Source organism: Thermobia domestica, chromosome 15 (assembly GCF_964235325.1).
Source record: "Thermobia domestica chromosome 15, izTheDome1.hap1.1, whole genome shotgun sequence".
Lineage (NCBI taxonomy): Eukaryota > Metazoa > Arthropoda > Insecta > Zygentoma > Lepismatidae > Thermobia > Thermobia domestica.
In genome coordinates this window covers 110,681,142-110,705,662 of record NC_137468.1, presented here as the reverse complement: position 1 = coordinate 110,705,662, position 24,521 = coordinate 110,681,142, and the positions used below count along the sequence as shown (strand labels likewise).

At 34.2% G+C, this 24,521-nt stretch overlaps 1 protein-coding gene across 1 annotated transcript in view; it reads right to left on the bottom strand.

Annotated features, from left to right (window-relative positions):
* Nucleotides 1-13,695, bottom strand: part of LOC145671199 (uncharacterized) — a 270,858-nt gene extending 257,163 nt beyond the window's left edge. Inside the window, exon 1 of the mRNA XM_081740054.1 lies at nucleotides 13,567-13,695. The gene's annotated coding sequence lies outside the window, so the exon portion shown is untranslated. The remainder of the gene's footprint in view (nucleotides 1-13,566) is intronic.
* Between the last annotated feature and the right edge of the window lie 10,826 nt (nucleotides 13,696-24,521).

The following is a 24,521-nucleotide window of genomic DNA, read 5'->3' as shown; positions in this document are numbered from 1 at the left end:
TTACTAACAAGCCTAACACAACTTCGCTTTTCAAGACTGATGGGTTATTTGGAGTTTAGCGTCCCTTTCAGCACCGAGGCTATATGGAACGTGGACCTACAGCTGATCGTAGAATCCGAACTACCGAGAATCGAACCTGGTTCATCCGCGGTAAAAGTATGTACGCTAACCATAGTGTATAGCTACGAGGGAGTTGTAATACTTCTGCATTGTGCCATATACATGATGCAGATCAACCTTTCTCTTCTATTAGATCTAATAGTTTTAAAAATACGCATTCAACGCTTTCAATTATAGTAAGAGCATTTTTCAATATTCGGATTGCAAATAGGAAATGAATATTTTAATTAAAATGTTAACATAGTAATAAAATAACTTCAGAAAAGTCGAATCTTAGTGAAAATATTCACAAATAAAAGAAACAATTCTGTAGCACTGTTTGTGATTTCTCCGGTATGATGATTGATTAACAAAGTTTAATGTAGAATTAAAGATGATATTAAATCTTTAATTATTTCGTGTTTCGAAGTTATTTTATCAAGAGTTGTAGTAATATACTTTTTTTCCTATTAAATGAAAATAAATTAGAAAGCATTTAAAGCATTCATGTTAACCATGAGCTGGCGTTTTGTTGGTTTTTATATAATTTTATGTAGTCTTTGGTACATTGTAAAACATAAAACAATATTTACACATTTTAATAGATTTTGTATAGAAAAATAGGGTCAAATAATTTTCAAAAGTGTTCTGCACGTATCTAAAAAACATTAATTCTCAAAACAGTGTTCCAATAGGACGTACTTAGAACAATTCTTCTTGTCAAACCTCTTGAAAACAAAGTTAATGACATATTTTGCAACTCATTTGGGATATAGTTGGAAAACATAGTTATGATAACTTTATTTTTGTATAACAATAGCATTATATGAAAACTTTACAGATAATATTGTACTTTACAGAGATGTCCAAACACAGGAACCCGGCTCTGGGGGTCAATCGACCTCAAGTTCAATAACTGAACTCCAATATGTTTAGGTCTACTTGTATTTACCTGTGACTCCACTATCTTTCACTGGCCACGATGGTTCATCGGTAGTGCGCGCAACTATTGTGCATAGTCCGTGGTTCAGTTCCATGTCTCACTAGTTTTTAATGTAATTGCATTACATACAATTACGTATATGCTATTTTTAATGGCCCTGCACACACACACAAGAAAAAACTTTAGTGCATGTCTGGCAAGTTATACAAACATTTCTGAACATAGTAAATATGTGTCTTCTAAAGTTGTTCAAAGATTGTCGACAATGTTCAGTTTCCTAAAGTCGTTTCTGAATGTATATTCATTAGACATCAGAAGTTCCGATACATTTTGAACACTCCTATTGATTGCTGTTAGAATGCATTTTAGACTTTTTTCCACTGTAACACTTTTTGACATGTTTAAATTAAACACTGTTTAAAAGTTGTTTCTAAAAAGTATCCAAAACACGTTAAAACACTGATTTATCTTTTTTATCTAAATTTCTCGTTTCGATTATCTAAACTCCTTTTATATTGTGTATTAGACTTCGGTTAGCTAGGGACTCCACCCCCGAACCCCCATTTGCTCGATCTACGGCCTTGCTCTCATATTTCAACTTTGGCTCTCGTCCTTCCCACGGAAAGAATGCGGTTGTGACATTATTATTTGCGATTTTTTTTAATTCTTTCTCTTTGAATACGCATTTTAACCAAAGTGAAGTAATCTCGGTCCAAGTGCTAACTGTGCTGGAAAATTCATTTCAAATAGTTCTATCTCTTTTCCCCTGATAATGAGACTGACAGTCTCGAAGTCATTCTTATATAGATATATTGAAAAACAAACAAAAATAGAAATTGCCCCCCGTTCTCTCATTAAAAGCGCAATTTCTGGAAAAACTTTGGTATATGCCCACTTGCTTTGAATAAGGAGTTTGTATATCAAGTTTCATATCCCTAACATGTATCAAATCTTAAGGGATTTCGTCTCTGGGTCCTCATGTTCCCCATGTTCTATTTATTTAGGCTCTCTATATATTTATGGGCACTACCGACATCTACAGCCTAAAGCCCGTCACGCATGAGGGATGATGCCCCTTGATAAGCACACAATCCGAAGAAGTGAGGAAGGAATAAATGAATGGAGAACGAAGAAGTACCATTCCGGCATTTGCCTTGTGTGAATGAGGAAAACCATAGAAAAACTTACTAATGATACGGGCATAACAGTGCACTAGCAAATTAAAAATTTTGTTTTATTATTTTATTGTAATCCTATCCCAAGATATTACGGGCTTTAAAAAGTAGTTATAGCACAAATTTTATCATCTTTTTATATATATATATAAACAGTATGTACAGTTTATAAACCTTGCATACTGTACGCGTAGTTTTAAACAGTGTAGACTTTGCTTGAACGCGGTTTATATTATTACACATGTTTGCGAACTGACTATGTATTCCAATACATTTTTATTAAATAAATAAATAAAAGCGGCAAGTAGCACATAAATCTATATAAGTCGAGCTGAATATTGTCTTGTAGTATGACAGTATTGACCACTATGCGAGCGGTCTCTGGTTGGATACCAGGCCATGTGAGTTTTTGGTGGACAACATAATTCAATGTATCTGAACCAAATTTTCAACTTAAGGTTTCTATGTGATTCGCCAGTGGATTTTCCAAATTTTCTTCCTACTTCTAAAACTAAGGGTGGTTTACTGAAGGGTAAAATCAAACATGGGTCTAATGATATTTACCCATGCTTATATTTCATAAATCAATTTTTCCAAAAGCTATTACATATTGCGATACAATTCATTTCTCTGGGAAAAATTGAATAGTGGTAGTTTATTCTTGGAGTGAGTTTTGTTTTCGGATTATTTTCTAAAAACCGATCCCGGCCATTTCGTTCATAATTCTTCAATAAGTAGTTCATTAATAACCTAACAATATGACGTAACTAAATTCTCCTGGAAAAATCTACAAGGAGTAGTTTATTCTTGGGGTAATTTTTCTGGACGATTTTCTCAAAAATCATTCAGATCATGTCATTTATATTTCATTAATAATCCTATAGTATAATGCTGCATAAATCACTGCCATGAGTAAGCGGTAGTTTACTCTTGGAGATGAGTTGCTCTGACAGTTTCGTGAATTTGTATATGTTTTATAAACAAATATTTCATTAATAACTCTTACACTCTGTATTGCTAAAGTCTACAAGACATAGTTTACTTTCTTTGAGTGAAATTTTCCAAAAACGCCTTATAAATCTGTTTGAATTTCACAAGAATATATTTTATTAATAACTGCAGAACATGTTTTAATTTAAGGAAGTGGAGCCAGAAGGTGGCCTGTACCTTTTATTTGATACTAGCTGAAATACTCATTCTTCGCATACCTATGTAAACAAACTGAACAACGAAAGGAAAAAATATAGGTTATTTTTTTACTACTTTTACGTATCCCAGACCCCCTGGTTCGAAATTGAAAAAAAAAAAAAAAAAACGCCTCTGGCTCCCAGCCGATGGCGGCTGTATTTGCAAGTCAACATGCGGGAGTATGACCATTCATCTTAGCGACCGCGAAAACTATGGATTTGACATTAGTATCGGTCATTTTGGATTATTTTTACATATCTCGGTACCCCCTCCGGGTAGGTGACCCCCGGCCCGCATACAATGGTAGCTGAATTTGAAAGTCGTCGCTAATGGAAGTGTCACCATTGATCTCAGTGACCGCGAAAACTCTGAATTTGACACTAATATCGGTCATTTTCTGCTACTTTTACATTTCTCGGTAAACGCCCCCTGAGACCCTCCCTGGTTCTAATTAAAAAAAAAAAGCTTCGTCTTGGTCTTGGACCTGGACCAAGGTACCCGTGATCAAAATTTGGTCTCTCTGTCCACTCGTCTAGTCCCCAGACCGCACACAGACAGACAGACAACACACACACACAAACTCTATTTTATTTACATAATATTCTATATAGGCATAATGTATAATAGACAGCGTTATCAAGAAGTTCCTCGTTGTTGATCGAGCATTTGTAATTATAATTAACCAATATTTTTTGTGAAGGTGTGAAACAATACCAAGAACCGGTACATCTTTTTATGAAGTTTTATAAAAATTGAGATTTCCCTAGCCATTTTAAAAAAAAAACTTTTGTGTTTATCAAATGAATCTTTTCAACTTAAATCGATTTGAAGACTGGAAAGTGTTTATTATATGCATTTAAAAGGTAATATGAGAAACAGCATCTTTTAATTTCATCCACTTCTTTAAATTTTGATGTTTGCCTTCACAGTCAATCACAGCATGTATTCAGGACAGTCTCGGCACAAAAAAAAATAATAATAATAAATAAAAAGTTTAAAAAATAAAAAAATAAAATAAAATAAAAAGGCTGATAACACTGAGGATGAAGTCTTGACAACAAAGAATCTCCCCAAAACAATGGCTACTTCACATTAGAGCATTTTTTAAGTCTAAATCACTGAATTTGAAATTTCAGTAATCTGTATCAAAACCGTACTCAAGATTTTAAAGTTAAGGTTGACTGTTAACATTAAAATTAACATTCTAACAGATATTTCTTCATCGCCCTTTAGACGCCTTAAAAACTAAAAATATTCATTTTTGGCAATTTTCCTGTCGGTTCGTTCCGGAAAACTACAATCAGAGCAAATTTCATAGTTTTAATCCTGCCAGAAGTGCCTAAACATTTTGGGGTGTATAAGATGTCCCATATAAATAACATTGGAAACATATTTCAGTTCCCCATAAACTACTCCAAAGTAGGAAATTTTTATTTTTAGTGATTTTATTAAATAATACCATAGAAAATTACAAGCATACCGAATTTTAAGTTTTTATTCCAATTCCAAGTACCTAAAATATGAGATTATAGGTCAAAAAAAGGGTTAATTTAAATAACATGGGGTATTTCTTCATCTTCCTTTAGACTCAGTAAAAATTAAAAATATGCACTTTCGGTAATTTTCCTGTGGGTTAGACCCGAAAAGCTACAATCATGCCAAATTTCAATTTCCCACATCAACCGGAAGTACCTGTTATTTTATGTCAGTCAGTTCATGTAGTTTTATATATAGTTTTTATTATTATTATTATTATTATTATTATTATTATTATTATTATTATTATTATTATTATTATTATTATTATTATTATTATTATTATTATTATTATTATTATTATTATTATTATTATTATTAAAGTCACAAAATATCCTTGCAGATTTGTCTGAGAAAAAATAACGATTTATTTTTAATCATTAAGATTTTTTTTAACGACTATCAATTTAAAAAAATAATTTCTGAAAATTTTGATTGATTAAATTAAAAGTTAGCAAAATTTTTAATTGATTAACTTAATCTTTAATTTTTTAACGGATCACTTACAAGCTTGCTTCTTAATACGAAGCATAATTTTCCATCGGATATATTTGCAGAAGACAAGAATGTGTTGTGATTGCAAAGTTCATTGAACATTCCTTCCCATTTGTGTTACTCTGAATTTGGTAACGTTTCTGAACAAAATGTCTCCAAACTTAATTTACTAAAATAAAGTGATTAGGATTTTTTTTTAAAAATGATTATTAGTTACAGCACAGAGTAAACAAATGCGAAGTTGACTCATGAAGAACTGAATGCTGATTAAATGTACATCATACTTTCCTTGTTAAGACACCTTTTTCCCCCACTAAGTTGACAAATCCATTCACGGCCTCCTTAGTGGAGACATTAATATCTGCATGAATGTTTCACAAAGAAAGACCGCTGAGTCATTCTCTTAACAGAATTGCTGAGACATATTTTAGCTGGTATAGGGTGGAGAACGATCTTCCTACTGTCTGTCTATGTAGTAACTTGCAATACAGTTAAAATTTTCAGAAGTTCTCTTACACTGAGGAATGATTCACTTCCTTCTCAAATGTCCATTGCGTCAACAAAAATGAATTGATTTCAGATGACATTTTATTAAAAACAAGAAAAGATACAAGCTACCACACTAAGCTTTCTCGCTCCATTAAAAAAAAGTCATGTTATGCTGTAGTTATTAATGAAATGTTTTTGCGTTGCACTTATTAATTAAATATTTATTTTGAAATACAAACAAAATTGTTTTCGGTAAACTCCCGCCGCAGAAAACTCACTGTTCAAGAATAAACTACCCTTCGTGGACTTTCTAAAGAGTAATGACTTATGTCATACTAGGCATCTAATTTTTATGGAATTGTATTTTGCTTATATGCATCTCTGTTAAACTTGGTAGAGGTATCTAATAATAATAATGCAGCTTGAATTTAAAGTTCTATAGTGCAGATAAATGCACATTTCAAAGGTTAATGCATATAAGTTATTAGAGAAGTTTTGATTTCAGATGTCTGCTTCTAGCACACAATAAATCGAGTTTTAGTTTGTATTTTCAATAGATTTAAATGTCTATGCAACATAATGACTTTTTGCATGGGAGGATGGAAAAATGCTTAGTTTATGGAGGACCAATAATGTTAGCAACCGATAAACAGAGCAAAGACAACACGATTGCCAAAACGTTAAAATAAATCTGATAATGATAAAGACTCATTGTAATATCGTGTCGACATCAATTTAGAAACAAGAGATGCGAAGCTTAGCTCTAGTTAATGAAGTTCAGCAGAGCTTCAGTCAGCTTTTGGCAAATTCGGGCGCACTGTGGAAAAGAAATTGACGGATGTTTTTGCCAGAGATTCCGCCTACAAAACAATTGGATCCATGGCAAAATACTTTCAAGGGTTAGATTTCAACTTGCCAGAAAATACAGATACTAAACTTGCTCCTCTTTATAAATAACGTCTAATAATATTTGTTGACGTTGAAAGGTCTTTTTTTTTTTTTTTTTTTTTTTTTTTTTTTTTTTGCTACAAATGTCACAAACTGGCACCAAAAAGTTTAGAGAAGCATCTTGTGATATAAAGCTAATCACAGGAAGGAGCAAATCCTTAAAAACGAAACTTTTTTGTATAGTGGAAACGTAGAAAAAGACTTTAAAATACGAGGGCTATCCAGAAAGTAGATTACGTTTTGGAATAAAAAATCAACAAAGTATAGGAAACAAATTTTACTATATACAGATGAAAGCCACACACAAATACTACTTTTCGACATAGTCACCATTCAAATTAAGGCATTTATCGTAGCGATGTACGAGCTTGGAAATTCCTTCGTCGAAAAATTCGGCCGCCTGCGACTTCAACCACTTCGTTACCTCTTCTTGCAGCTGTTCGTCGTCATAAAAACGCTGCATAGCCAGCCACTTCTTCATTGCTGGGAATAGGTGGAAGTCGCTCGGTGCCAGGTCGGGACTGTACGGCGGATGAGGAAACAACTCCCACTGAAAAGATTCAAGAACTTCACGCGTGACATTTGCCGTGTGGGGCCGGGCGTTGTCGTGAATCAACAAGATCTTAGAGCTCAACATTCCTCTGCGCTTGTTTTGAATTGCTCTTCTGAGGTTTTGCAGAGTTTGGCAATACCTTTGAGCGTTTATTGTAGTGCCTCTTTCCAGGATGTCCACCAAAATCACACCTTTTCTGTCCCAAAAAACAGTCGCCATCATCTTCCTTGCCGACATTGTTTGCATGCATTTCTTGGGTTTTTGGGGAGAACCTGTGTGCCCCCACTGCATTGATTGCAATTTCGTTTCACAGTTCACGTGTTTCACTCATGTTTCGTCACCAGTAACGATGCGATCGAGTAAAGAGTCACCATCCTTATTGTAGGCGTCCAAAAAGTGCAACGCTGCAGCCATTCGCTGATTTTTGTGGTCCTCTGTCAAGATTTTTGGAATCCATCTTGCACAAAACTTGTGGTAACCAAGCTTTTCGCTGATGATTTCGTGCAACAAACTTCGCGAAATTTGTGGAAAACTCAAAGAAAGTTCCGTTATTGTGAACTTTCGATTTTCACGGACTTTAACATCGACTTTTTCGACAAGTTCGGCAGTCACTTTGCTGGGTCTCCCACTTCGATCTTCGTCGTGAACATTGGTTCGGCCATTTTTAAATCTTATGACCCACTGTCGCACTCCACCTTCAGTGATAATGTTGTCCCCATACACTTCACACAGCTGCCGATAGATTTCTATCGGTTTACAGTTTTTTGCTGTCAGAAACCTTATTACTGCACGCACCTCGCAGCTCGCGGGATTTTCAATTAACGCAGACATTTCAAACCGTCACAGTATCTTAACGGAGCACAGCACGAACCTCTCACTAGCACGGCTAGATGCCGACTGAGCTGCGCAACGCTCTGATCCCAAGATGGCCGCGCTAGCCCCGCCCCTAGCGGACACAGACGAAAACGTAATCTACTTTCTGGATAGCCCTCGTACAAATGAAAAAAATTAGAAATAGCGTTCGCATATCATTGTGTTTATTTTAATCTCACAATAAACACAATGATATGCGAAAGATGTTTTAAAAAGTTAGAAATATATGAACCGTTACTATCATAAAAATAAATTCTGAAGTAAAGTTCCTGAAAGGTATACTTTTGATGTTATATTTCACCTACACATGGAGGAAATGACATACAGAAGGAAATGACATATTCCCATGGATAGATCTCATTAAGCTTAACTGATTAATAAAAATGCTTAATTAAATATCTTTAGTTAGGTGTGGTAGATGATTTTAGATTATATTATTTATTGACAAACAGTATTTTACGCTGTTGTATTTGTGCATAAGAGGTAGGTTCTAATTTTATTTTTTGTAGAAGTAAAATAACCTGTTTTACCTTGAAATGTTTAATTACAATTTTAATTATACAAAGAGAATTTTAACATATACAAGATATTAATGATGCTATTTCTATATTTGAATGATTCTTGTCACAAAAACTAATTACGCTAGTAACCCAAAACTACAATGCTTAGACTTTTTTTTTTTTTTTTTTTTTTAGCTAACTTTTACAAGTGGTAGCAATTGAAATTCACATGAGTATGTGGTAACCTCTCACCCGAAGTCCAAGGTTAGTTTTTTGCACATGGCTACAAAACGATGTCTCTGTTGCCTCCGTTTTCACTCTCCCCTCTTCCAGCCTGAATTCCCATTATACTACCAAATTTTATCACTTTTTAATTTTAAATTAAGTGCTTTATGATTTTGTTTGCAATTAAAAAGTTTTATTAGTTTTTATCATCGTTGTCCCTTAGGACAAGTTATTATAACAAAGGAAAAACATAGTGGTTCCTCTTGATTACTTTTAAGGCTGTTTTTTTATAATTCACTTAAGCACTATCACTTATTTTTTACAGATTAGCATATATATTTATTTATTATTTTTTTATATAAAATCTTTGTTTCCAACACAACAAAATAAAATGTGTGAGTGGAGAAACTAATGTGTAGCTTTCGAAGAATATCAGTTTAGCGTTCATGTCAGAAGCGAGGCTATATGAAACGTGGACCTACAGCCTACGTACATGAGCTCCCGCCGGGAATTGAACCCAGGTCTCCCGAGCCAAAGACGCGTACACTAAGCGCTTAGTCACAATGGAGCTCTCGACGAAAATGAATATGTTTGTAAACATAAAAATTGACTTTGTGCGAAAAGCAAGCCACCCATTAAGGTGAAACTGATGCTGAAGTACACCTCCATCATAGTTTTTTAACACAACACTAGCAAAATGGCAATGCATAGTATGGTTAATGAAATGTACTCTTAACGTACCATCATTAACTCTTCAACTTTAATTCTTGTTTTCTTAAAATGATGTCCAAAGTTGATACATATACCCAGTGTTCGAAGTGGAAAAAAAGCAGAGATGGTACGGTACGTTTTATTATGATTTTGACTGAACATACCGGCTATTTAAATATTGTCTTGATCACTTAAAAACCAGAGACGGTATGTCCTCATTACTGAAAAACCAAAGGCGGTATGGCATACCACCGCATACCGTATCACTTCGACCACCAATCGAGAGATGACATCGAACAAAACGAAATGATATGCTTGAAAGTAAATTTCCATGCGGCGTAGTTTTCAAGAAAGTCGACAAAGAAACAAAGTTTTGTGGCTCTATAAAAGTACATAGACTGGAGGTTTTATTCTGCTAGATAATATCGTTTATCTATTTACATAAGTATATACAAAAATAGATTGTCAACCAGCAAAGGGAATTGTATCTTTTTTTGTTTGTAACACGTATTCGTAACGGTCGCACATATTCCTAGCGGTGACACATACTCCAAACAATGACACGGATAATCATAACAGTTACGTAAATAACACTTGTAAATTGAAACAATACAATTTAAATTGAAATTAAAACGTTATAATATATTATTGTAGAAATATTTAAATATTAATGCATAAATCTCAACATTGTTACAGCCCTTGTCTTATTTTGAAATAATTAAGCTCAAACAACACAGTTTTTAAGTTGAAATTAAATCGCCTGCACTCGAGTAACATCTGTTGCCATCAGGGAGGCAGATTGCGACACATATTAGCTTGATTGTGTAATATTAAGAATTATCGTTACACACACGCTGGAATATTTTGATATTAGAATAGTGTCAAAATTACTATATACTAAAATAAAATCCACATCAAAATTTCTACCAATAAAAAAATCTAAATTTTTACGCACTCTGATTTTTTTAGTGACCAAAATAGATTGAAAAGGTGCCCAAATTAAGTGGTAAATATGGTGCGTATTAATGCTTTAATTAATGTATGCATATCTAGGAGCTCAAAGATGATCTAAAGGCAGATTTGTTACAAACCTTGGGATAGTGGAAGGCTAGGAAAGAGGGTGGGGCAAATAGTGCTGCCCATAAAAAGAGACGACATAGAATTTTTGTGACGAAATACGAGACGAGACACAGCTCTTCCAGTAGAAACAGATATACACTTTTCGAGACGAGACAATACTTTTACGGCGCGTTGTCAAGACAAGATAGGACCAAATTTCGTCTCGCAGGCAACACTAGGGACGAGAATTGGCTAGTGAAAATTGGTCAAAGGAAACATCATACAGGAAGGAAACAAAGCTACTATTTAAAGTAATCTCATCTGAAATAGAATTTCTGATACGTGGATTAAAAATCAGTATGGTCTGGACCACTAGTCCTCAACAAATATGTCGTGACACATTGCTATGTCACACAGTCCCATAAGGTGTGTCCCAGGATTTTACAATTTAAAAATCAGTACACATTAATTAGTTAAAATCAATTTTGAGATAGACTGTACCAAACAGCCCCTCCAGTGACAGCAACAGTGCGTAGTAACACATAGAGTCATTACTTCATAGAAATATATAGTCTTACACTACTAATTATAATTTTATGTTATTATTAATAGGAAATCAAGTAAATGTGTCGCAAATTTATGGTCGTTCAGTTAAGTGTGTCGTCAATCAAAAAAGGTTGAGAACTACTGGTCTAGATAAATGAGAGGGATGAAATTTGAACACAAGAGGTCGCTAGGTAGAAAGGATCGGAAACCTCTAATGGATAAATTTGACTTTTATTCCAGAATATGTTCATTCGTATGAAGCCAGGTTAGTTTCAAGTCCCTCTCATTCAGTTAGAAAGGGGGGAGGCTTAGCTCCCCTTGCAAGAACTTTCAGCCTCTTAAAACTTTCAGTTATTTTAAATATATATTAATAAGTAAGAATATGAGAAAGATAACCATCAAAGAATGTAGGAGAAACTCATGTCAGCTGTCCAAAAATTATCTCAGTCCTCTGCCTTCGTGTTCTAGTGTCTGCACTCCTAGAGTTCTTTTTCTGAGAGGGTAGGTAAAACTCTCGCCCTACGGTATTTTGGGTACGGCTTTCTATTGAATGATTCTATATATGTGAAACGTAAGCTTTGCTGAATATATGCAAAAATAATATCTGTTTACATAAATAAAAGACAGATGTTTATACTTCAAGTGTATTAAAAATGTTCAACTTCAATTAGAACACCTGTCCAGGCTAATACCTTTTTCTACTGGAAAATGAAATGAAATTTCTAGCTTTACATCGCAAGCGTATGCCCTTCAGGGTAAAGGAGAAATGTGATTAATCAAAGTGAATGGTTGTGAAAGAATTGATGAAATGGGCATATGGGAGGAAACGGGAGAAAACCTACGAACACGATACTGTTCACTACACTCACATGGTCTGGAATCGAATCAGAACTCCTTGCATATGAGATGAGCAGTCTATCACTGAGCCATCGTGCCCCCTAGTATGTCACTGTAGTTGCATATCTTAAACATGTTTATGAACGAAATTGCACAATCTGAGGAGCTTACTTTCAAACTATATCTTGTATATTCATATTAATTGTGCAAAATACGTTAGAAACAGATAACCCCTCCCACCCCTCCAAAAAACAAATCAGCTTAACACTCTTGAGTTACTGCTTCCTGTTCCGAATGATGTATTTTTAATTTCTCCAGCTGAATTTGTTAACTCGGGGAATCAATGTCTTTATTCCATACATATCTATGTTTCAATTACGTGACAGATACTCAACAAATGACATTAAAATAAATAAATAAATAAATTTACTTGCTTTAATTACTTTTAAAATATTAGTTATGGACATTAGTCGTATTTATAGTAGAGTTTGTCAATCATAACACGATTACTGTATACACAGAACAGAGTTATTATTTAAAAGTAATTATCTATTATGACTTGGGGTCTAAAAGCTTTCATAAGACATATCAATCCATTAAAGTAGGTATACCACTTGAGACAAATGCCGCTTTTATAAACATCTTTGTGTTTCACTTTACTCTGTGACTCATTTATTAACTCTTAGTTTTATTCAAATCAGACGGATCATTGAAATAAAAGATTGAATGAAGTCCACCTTGTTGTGTACAGTCCGCCGAGTTTACACATCTTGTATAACGCACATCTACACTTCATATCTTCTTTGGTAAACTTTACCAAGCAAGGCACTTGAGTATTTCAAGTGCAACGTCAGCTTCATTAGAACGTCGAAATCTGTTATTCTCTTCACATCAATAACACGGAGCATACTCTCTGCTTCGCATCGTTCGCAGCCGAATGCTGAATGCGCCTGTGCTGGGGCAAAATATCCATCCCCGTATGCATGTGTGCGTGTATATATCAAACAATATATATACTGAAATACATTTACCTTCTGCTCAAAGCTTTCTATATTTACTTTCTTTCAAATAAAAGGGAAAAAGCAGCAGGATCTTAGGTGCGGACTTTATATCAGTTTCGCTATGCGCTTTGCCGTGCTTGTGGGAGAATACCGCAGCACATTCCCCTTGTCGCGCTCCCACCGGGGAAGAACAGATGATCGTACACACGGTGTGCCGCTTTAGGATCGTGACAGCACTACGCCTGAGCGCCATGTTTCCTCTCACAGTGAGCGTCTGCTAGTTTATCAGAGGTGACAAAAACAACGTCAGAATGGCATCTTATTATACATCTATCACTAAAAATAATACATCTGTTACTAAAATGTATATACAGGAATGTTTACGTACCTTTAGAAATGTTATACTCTTCTTAGAACCGCACAAATTGATGAAAAAATTGCGAGCAATAACTTCTCACCCACAAAAACACAAGCACTCGGGTAAGCTCTCTCCCCTATGATGCTGTTTCGACCCGTTCCTATTGCTCCCTCCCTTCACCCCTCTACTGGGATCTTCGCACGAGCTGAAGTCACGTGGTGCTACCCCCCTGCAATAGATTTTTATTCGGCTAATCATCGGGGCCGCCCGCAATTAGGGTGAAGCGTTCGGTCGACCTCGTAAGCTGTCGGATTCTTTCGCCTTGGTCGAGGTCAATGAAGGACAAGAGACTGGACATCACGTAACATGTTTTGTTTATATTTTTACTCAACTCAACTTACGCACTATCAGGCACTGTTTACTACTGAGACAAAACATGAAGATGCGTGAGCAAAAGCAGAGCGCAGTTTTGAACTCTTATCACAGAAAGCAAATAGTAAGATAATCAATATACAATCAACAGTACTATTAATCTTCTTGAATAATAAGATAATTGTAAAGTTACCTGACGTTACAGTTTATGGAGACAATGGCCAGCCAGATGGGTTTTAGTTTAATCACGTGTGATCAAGCTCCTATAGCTGTTGTTTCTGGCTTTGGACACTGGGGTTTACTTCCTGTTCTTACTTCAAGTGATGATAATCCAATTGCCTCATAATACTGGGTCAGTATCAACAAATGAGTGCTTTTGCTGTCAATCATATGCAACAAAGCCACATACGTTAGACAGAGATAAAAAGAAGTGTTGACCCAATAAGTAAAACGTAAACTAAGTATTCGTTTATAAACACTGTTTATAAACGCTGCACTTGTATAAAAATAACGTAGTTACAATATTAATAATGTGAATGTTCTCCATCTGTAATATCATCAGATGTCAGAAAGTCTATGTTCTTCTTATATATTTCTGAACGAACTTCTGGTTTTACGCTAAATAAAAACAATTAAGGCATGTAAGTACATAATCCATTAAGTCATTTCAATCTAAAATTCTACAACAACGTTTCCGAAAATCCTCCTGATATCCTGGACCTCTTGTAGCAACTGCTAATTCTCCGCAGCCCCCCATGGAATCCAAAAGGGTTTTAAAAAATAAATTTAACATATCATAAAAATTAAGTTCAAATTATAATTTTACAACAATAAATATGTATGTCCTGCAATCTTACCAATCATACCTATTACATTATTATGAATTGAATACTCGCCTAATGCTGTTTTTCAGATGTGGCTGCAGTATATTTAGATCAAACTAAATAATTTCAGACGTAGATATGCTCCACGTGTGTTCCTATATTTGTTTTTTCATGTGAGCAAGATGAGAAAATGTTATTTCGCAGAGATATGTAATGGGACATGGCAGAAGATGTCTTACAGCCATTTGGGAATTTCAGGATAAGCAACCTTAAAAACCAAATCTGTCTCTCTCTCTCTCTGGAAACGGCATTTTGAACGTTCAATCACAAACAAGTCGACAAGTTGTCTTTCTTCGACAGAAGGAAGTCGATAACCCGAATACAGAAAGGCAATTTTCATTCGTTTTTTTAAAAAGGACAAATCTGTAAATACAGAAGTAGTTGAAACACCATGACCTTGAAATGTTCAATCATGCTTTTAGCAAGATCATTCGAAAGGGGTTGTTCACTGGAATAAATTAAATCATTCAGTACGTAATTTTATTTTCCTTTCTCACGACAGTTGCATCACAAATTAAGCTTCTTGATTGCTACCTGTATCTTGTCTCGCACAGAAAACACGGTGACAAATGTACGTTGAAGGCTTGAGTTAAAATTACTCAACCCGACTTTTTAATAAAAACAGTAAATATATCCCCTTCAAAAAATGGAAAGGTAACTACGATATGAAAGTTTTTAAAAACAAAGAAGACTGTGAGAATGTAGAAATTATAGGTGAATAAAACGTATGAGCTATGCAATGAATCTCTGGGAAAATGATAGAGCAAGATTGAGAGAAGAGTCCAAAATAATAATCAATTTGGTTTCATGCCAGGATGGTCAACAACGGATGCAATATTTGCGCTTAGGATTCTAATGGAAAAGTACAGAGAATACCAGAGGTATCTCCATATGATTTTCTTCGACCTAGAAAAAGGTGTGTGTTCCGAACCATACATCTACATAATTCAAAATAGAGCCTATGTATGATGGATGTAGCACAAAAGTGAAGGACGAGTGCGGAATAACAGAAGAGTTCACAATGAAAGAGGAACTTCATCAGGGATCTTGTCTTCATCCCATGCCTTTTTGTAATTGTGATGAATGAACTTACACAGGATACCCAAGAGTTATATGCTATTTCCAGTATGCTATTTCCGGGCATCATGCTGAGAAATGACACCAGGAAAGCACTGGAAGAGAAATTAGATACATGGAGAAAAGCATTGGAAACCAAAGGGCTTAGGATTAGTAAAATCAAGACAGACTATTTACATTTCCCATTCAGCAAAAATGTAATCGAAAATACCTGAAAATATCTGAACTGAGAAGTTATACCAAAGAAATTCAAGTACCTGGGTTCAATACTACAGGAAAAAGCAAGAATAGAAGATTTACCGAGTTTTCTCGTCCTAACTTGAAATGCTTGTAAGACACTCTATTTTTGGTTGAAATTTTGATTCTGGACCCCGCTTAGGGCACTCCCTTTAAATCAAAATGACATAAAAACTTAGCTCGAGGTCTATGTTACAAACTAATTTCAAACTGTTCAGCAATTTGTACGTGATGCAATCACACACAAGATCAGTTTCATTTTTATATATCTCTATTAGATTAGTGTGACATACAGACTGGTAACTTTATCGTTTATTATAAGGATACAATTGCTTTTGCAAGGTGCGTCTGGCATTTAGAACCATTGTTTGACGCTATTGAGTGTTCAAATATTCTGAAGTAGTCAGGACATTATGACACTTGATTCTATATACAGTGGACAGTTTACGAACTCCTCGGTTCAATATTTCTTTCTCGGATTATGAACAATGTTTCGCGATATAAGCGCACGCAGACACGTGTACCGATAATTTTACGCGGCTAATAGTGCCTTGCACATTTACTGTAAAAATTATCTGTCAGATGTTCAAAAATTACTTTTTGTTCTTTATTATTTTTTGTGTTGCATTCTTTAGCCCTCACACTTTTTAGTTTAATTTAGCATTACTTATTAGTAATGATATTTTCACTATATTCTTCCTTACAAAAAAGTATTTAAAAAAACATAGTATCATGTTTCTGTGGCTAGAACGGATAACTGTTTGTAGGGGTCTACACTAATTTCAAAGGGAAAAATAATTCCGGTTTATGGATATTTTTGTTTCCAAATAGCGTTGCGAAACGGATTAAGATTGTAACCCGTGAGCCCCTATACCTTCTCTACTGGTCTAGTAACTAGGGCGGAGGTTTATGGTGCACGTTATCCTGGGTTCGATTTCCGATAGGGAAATAATGAACACAAGATGGCTGTTCGAATTTCACGTCTCACTTTGCCTCGTTGCTGAAAAGGGATCCTAATTTCAATAAACAATTATCTAATTTGAATGAAAACTTTTGAGCAGAGTTATAAAAACCGAGCTACGCGTATTTTTTTCTGTTTAGCAATAGTGAATGTGCTCAATGTGGATTACTTGTATTTTTGCAATACTACTTTCATTTTCCGTGTATTTAAAGATTCCTCCAGATAGGGAGGAATAGTTTCCACCAATATGAAATGCAGAGGAGAAAGAGAAAAAGAGAAAAGTTGGAATACCAATTTCTCTTTTTAAAGTCATTGACTAGCTGAACCTGTTCTATTTACACAGCGCACAGTTCTAATAGAACATGAATCTCCTTCCCACTTCTCACTGTTTATGTGTAAGTCCATTTACGGGCACAAGTAAAGGACAGGAAGACTATCAAAGGGAGTGAATTGCTGTAGACAAACATAAATGTAGTATTTTAATATATAGAATGTTGGGGCGAATTTGTGGCAAACTTGGATAAGTGATAAATGATACCAAATGCAAATATTTTTCTCTTATAATTCCATATCCGAATACGCCTCATTATGGGTCCACAGGCCTTCGAAGTTGCCAACTTGCAATATGTTAATAATTCAGATTAAAGCAAAAACGCCTGAAATGTCAATCAACCCGCTATACGTAGCTCCTCTACTGGTTGCCTTTCACAAGGGTATCAACCTTACCGTCCTAATGGCAATATTAAACTGATAGGGTCAAAACTACGCGAAAAATGTGAAATAGAAAAACAAAGACAAGTTTTTTGAAAATCTGAGTGAGAACTAGCGAGTCTACGCAGAATTTGGAATCGATCAGCGAAAACGGTACGTTTCTAGCTCTTGTGGTTTTCGAGATCTCATTGTCGAAACGATTGGCAACAATTGACTACAAACATATATTCCTAGCATTTTAATATATACACTAGCTGAACTTGCACTCTCTGCACAGCGCATCATTCATATATGAGAATGAATCTCGTTGTTATTCCTCACATCTGTACATGTCCCTTTACAAACACAAGTGAAAAACGTCTTAATAAGAATTGGCAAGAGATACCATAAAGGGGAGATTTTTTTCGATTACTTTTTCAATATCTCGCACCATTTGCAAGATTTGAGCCTACTTACGGTTGGAATTTTTAATTCATGTATGATCAGTGTTTTCTTTCTTCTTGCATGCAGTATGTAATAAACAAATATTCACACATTTCACACACAATTAATTATAATGTCAGTGATATGTGGTGTTCATTGGGCAAAACATTCCAAACAATAAAGATTCAACTTAGACTGGAGAAATAGTTATCCTCCGTTTTTCATTATCATTTGGCCATGAAACAAACATTTCAGGGGTACGCAACCCCAATATAGAATTATGTAGTGTTGGAATGTATAATGCGTAGGATATGATGTTTTTTTTATTTCAACACTTCCAGTGTACCCGTAAAGATGTAATAAAGAAATAATGACCATGTTTTTTTAAATATTCAATTAGAATTGGACAATCTACATAAAATTTCCAATTGATCAGTGAAAACGTCATCTTTCTAGAGCCTGTAGTTTCCGAGATCTCATTGTCGAAAGTATTGGCCACAAACATATAAACATGCACAAACGTATATTTTAAAAACTCCAAAGATGGCAGCACAATTCATTTGCATTTAAATAATTTATTTAAAGTACATATACTTTAAATATTTGTTTTTATTAAACGTAAAATCACAAATAACCGTAAATCAAAGGTTTAAAATCCAAAGTTATAGGTTGGAGCTCAGGCGCTTTTGTTGGTATTGTAGCATTTTAATACATAGATAGATAGAAGACTAGCTGAACTTGCACTTTCTACACAGTACATCATTCACATATGTGCATGAATCTCCTTGTCATTTCTCACAACATTTGTCCATGACCCTTTATAGACACAAATGAAAGACGTCTTGATAAACGTCGCTAAAGAGGAACTTTTTCGATTATTTTTTTCAATATCATGTATCGTTTGAAAGATTTGATCTTACTTCCAGTTGGAGTTTCTAATTCATGTATGATCATTGTTTTCTTTCTTCTTGCATGCAGTATGTAATAAGCAAATACATTTACATACACAATTAATTATAATGTCAGTGATATATAGTGTTCATTGGGCAAACACTCCAAACAATAAAGATTTATCTTAGAAGAAATAATTATCTTCGTTTTTATTATCATTTGGCCATGAAACAAACGCCTGAGAGATATACAACCCCCATATACAATTGTGTGTTAGATTGCTTATTTAAAATTTCAACACTTCCAGTGTACCCCTAAACTTGTAATAAACAAATAATGGCCATGTTTTCTTCAATATTCAATTAGAACTGCACAATCCATACAAAATCTTGAATCAGCCAGCGAAAACGGCATGTTTCTAGTACTTGTGGTTTTCGAGGTCTCATTGTCGAAAGGTTTGGAGACAAACATATAAACTTTTCTTTGGAAACAAACATATAAACCTATCATTTTAATATATAGATGCCACTCCAGATCAACAACTTCGATCCCTTCTCACTGATTTCTTCAATTACTGCTACACAAACTCAAATATTTCTACGAAAAAGTTCCAAACAACCTCGTTGCCACTGTTGGCAAAACTGAAATTCGCCTAAAATATGACAAAAAATATTTTTATATTACTTGGGAACCCAAATATGACCTAAACTAAAATATGGTTGAAATATGTGTGTTTATATGACCAATAAAAACCGTATCTTTGTATTTTTATATGACCACAAGAGTCAGAAATGTGTTTATAAATAATTAAACATGTGAGAAAGATGCCAGGGAAAAAACATGACGTGTCACTGAAAAATCTGAGCCTTGCTTATAACTATTATTACTAACTACTAATAGCTATGGCTGGCTTTTCGTTACTACTAAACAAACGTTTGCTGTACCGAACTAAAACAAAGTAACACAAAACATTAATGATTACAGATTATTATTCATATTTTTACCTTATCATTTTTTTGGGTTTCTTGCTGTTGAAGGAGAATCATATTTTCCAATCATTTTGTAGGAAACTTGAATTTTCAAGTTCATCAGAACACAAATTTCGGCCATCACAAGTTCTGTTCACATTCTGTTCCTATCATCTAACAAGAAAGTTTTCAATACGCACTAAACACTCATTCGACATATGTAGAATATTACGAACTGGCATAGTTAGAATACTCTATTATTTTAATCAAGGTTGCTGTATCTACTTCATCGAAAAACGTTCTTCGTAATTTACAGTTATTACGAGTACTATCCTTCAAGAAGTAATATTATAAATTTCAAAACCTAGAACTAATTGTACAGTTCATTTCCATCGAAACTAATTTGAAACTTAATTTCCATTACTGCCGAATCATTAAATGAAAACAGTGTTAGTGCTTCGCAATATGAAAAGAATTTAAGTCTGGCCTTTGTTATAAGAAAAATATAATTCTTCTAAATAACTTAAATATACTCTACAATATAACTTATTATAAGGTACAAATGGCATAGATCATGTGTTCCCAACCTTTTCCACTGGCATGTGACCATAAGTCCGTGACGCTTCGTGACGTAAGTTTTCGGTAGTTCACAGCAGATCGGTAAAATAATTTATATGACCGATCAACATTTTCAGTATTCTAAGTAAGCAAAACGATAAAGTCAATGAATTAATCATATGTACTTATACATAATAACGAGCACCCATTCATAACAATTACTCCATTTTACGTATTTGTAAGTGAAATCAATTGAATCAGTAGTTTTGAAAACGTCATGAGTCAGAAAAGTGAAGTTATGAGAAAATCGAACAAAAAACTTTTTAATTTTTGAATATACTGCTAGACATGAAATGATCGAGTTTTGTTTGTAAAAGTAGACATTTCTTGTCATTGCACCAAATGAGCAACTTGTTTAGAAAAAAACAGTAGCAACAAAAAATATAGTCAATGCAAATTCGCCATTTTCTGACTAATGACCTTTCTAAAATACTGATTCAATTCTATTGTTCTGGGCAGACAATTTGTCAGTATCTTTTTTGAAGGTTAGTCTTTAGCATTTTTTCTCTCTATTGACACTATAGTTAATGCACTGAGACAATTTTGAGTAATGGTATTTCACTTAATTCTTTTGTATTATTTAATATGGTAAAGCAACTTCCAGTTTCTGAAGTGGATATCGGAATATTTCCTTCAATTTTGAAGGGCTTTGTTCTGCACTGAAAGGTGCATAAATCCCAATACCTTTCTGCGGATTCATTAATTTCACGACGATACACTAGTGGCATCTGTATTGAATTCATAACGTCTGTTGTATCGTATACATGAATATATATGCTTTTTTAAAATCTGTTAACAGTATACACGCAAAATGCAATGCAGCAAATTATTACGAAAGTTACAGAGATGCCTTTAATTACGAACGTTTTGTCCATGTATTCTTGCATTGTTCTGTTGAAACACTCCATGATTGTTTATTTTATACTTACATAGCCAGAGGTTAGGGTATATAGAACGAGATTTACAGTTTAAAAACAACATTACTGTAATGTGATTGATGCTCTCTCACCGGGAATTGAACGAGGACTTGTCAACCAATAGCATACACTAACGATTAGACCGGCACTGAAGGCAAGACATTTCCTGAAGTCAATTAAACCACGGAAAACGCCAGGGTTATTTGAAGCTTCAGACGCGTAATGGAGATATACACCATGTTCAAACACACCCAAGACAGCATGTTCAAAGTTTGATCCAATCAATCAAAAGAGAGCAAATGTGACGTATTTCCAAAAAGCCTTAATAGGTTAACACTAAGATTGAATACTTGTGATTTGGGGCACTGACACTGGTTAAATTCAACATAATGCTATAGTCCGCGTCACCCGTATTAGCGTGTGGTATCAGCCAATAAGCTCGCAGTGCGGTGTTAGTAAACCTTCAGGGAGAAATCTAATCATTCATAATTGATTTTGTTCGTATTTGAGGAATATTTTGAATGATTAGATTCATCACTGAAGGTTTGGTAACAGGGCACTGCGAGCTTATTGGCTGATGCCACACGCTAATTCGGGTGACGTGGACTATAATATGTTTCTTACATATATACTTCTTTGCTTTTTCACTCAAATTTCCTAAATATATTACACCTTTCAGGTTTTATGCTACTTCCTACTAAATAGCAAAAAGGAAAGCAAAACAATGATATATTCATTTCATGATCTGTCTGTCATTTACTACTTCCGTGAACTTTGATTACACATTTTATTTTTCATGTCCTGATTATAGTTAACTTCGGTCGCTTATATTCTAACTTCTTTCTTGTCTTCCACATTTCATCAATGCATTAAATGACATGTGGTAGTTTGCAACCACTCAACAGAGTTCTCTACACAGTAGGTTAATTATAAGAATTTTGCTACAAGAAATCTTCCGAAAAATACTTTCATATCAAAAGAACCTTAGACTCAATAGCATTGAGAGAGCATTTCGGGATAACTAACACTACGAATCTATCTAGGATATAATAGAGAATATACGACGTGTACCACCTAATATGTTTGTAATTCAGCGTATAGTTACTTTAATTTAGGATCAAGGTATAAGGATTTGGATGAGAACTAGTAACTAAGCAAGATGATCAGCAGAACAGAGGATCAGTTTCACTGTTCCAAATTTTCTGTAAATCATGACACGATAATAAAAAAAGAGAGAAAAAGGAATAGGGAAAGGGAAGAATAATAATATACAAAGAGGAAGATAATAATAATAATAATAATAATAATAATAATAATAATAATAATAATAATAATAATAAGTAAAGGATATAGCAGTTGGCTGTATTTTCGGAAACGAGCCTAGCACTCCTACAAATGCAGAGGCTAGCGCGATTCTAAAATTTACTACAAATTTTTTATAAAATTATATTTAAAAAATCCGCTAAAATTACATATATAAAATTAGAATAAAGCTTAGAGAATTAAAAATGAGTAGGCTTACTGGGAAAATATATTAAACACTGATGAAATACAGCCAAAGTTAAGGAAATTTGTTCCACGAGAATATGCTTTAGATAAAATAGAACAACCAGAACAATACGCGCAACAATTTGGATAAAGGAAAAATGACGAAAAATAAAATAGACAATATGCGAACGGTCGAATGAACCAAAACCTTTCGAACTGGACAAGGATTACTTTAACAGATTTGACACTATCAATAACACAAGTAACTTTTGAATTATCAGGCACTCGAGTGTTATGTCGTATCAATAAACTTTTACTCTTCGAGCTTTTCAAAATATGATTAATTTCATTGGCGTTTGGAGTGAGTGGTTGGTTGAGGTGAACTTTGTAAGGATAACAATAATAAAAATAATAAGGTGACAAATCACTTTGGTATATTTTCATTAAAATAATGTGCATGTCCATCTGCTGTAATAGTTTACGCAAGTGTTTTTCCGAAGGAACGCTGTGCGAAGCTCTGCAAATCATTCTAGTATTGATGGTAGCCCACACACTATGTCCTTTACTTGAATCCAAAACGTTGTTAATCTACTTGAACTTGTTCATCAGTCTCAGCATTGTGTACTAAGTAAATCCAGTACGCATACGTAAACTTCACGGTGTTTCCTTTTGTGAAATAAAGATGAAATAGTCACTGCTATAACAATGCTTCACAAGAAATCTCTTTTGCTCAGTACAGTACCTGTCCATTTTTGTCAGTGTTTGAAATTCTGACGAATTGTTACATACATGAGTTGAAAGGCTACCAAATAATTTTTTACACCTTGCTGGACCAAAGAAGTGGCTCCAATCTTCTAAATGCTGCTATTCATGTTCCCTACAAAGAAAAAGAGAGAAACGTTATTATGAACAAAACCAATCTTGTATTTTGTAGTTACAATTTCACAAGGTTAATTATTATTATTATTATTATTATTATTATTATTATTATTATTATTATTATTATTATTATTATTATTATTATTATTATTATTATTATTATTATTATTGGTATGTACCTAAATATGGAATTGGAGTGCTAATATGGAATACCAACGTGTCTGGTGTGGGAGATCTCGGAACATACGGACGGCGACGAAAAACAGTTGAAGAGAAAACCGAAAATGAATTGCTGTGCACTGTAGGTAAAGCGACTTTGTGCGTGAATTTGTGAATTTGGAGACTATTTATCAAAAATGAGGTTTTTTGTTACTCATTAGTTTACCCTGCTTTAATGTTTAGATAATAGAAGTGAAGTAAGCATAAAGCTCAAGATAGAAAAAAGTAACTAAGGTTGATTCGTAATTGAGTTGTTATGTTACACTCGTGTTTCGTGGCTACAAAAACAAAGATGGTGATATATGCAGCATGAAAAATATGGAATGAGGTTTTAAATATG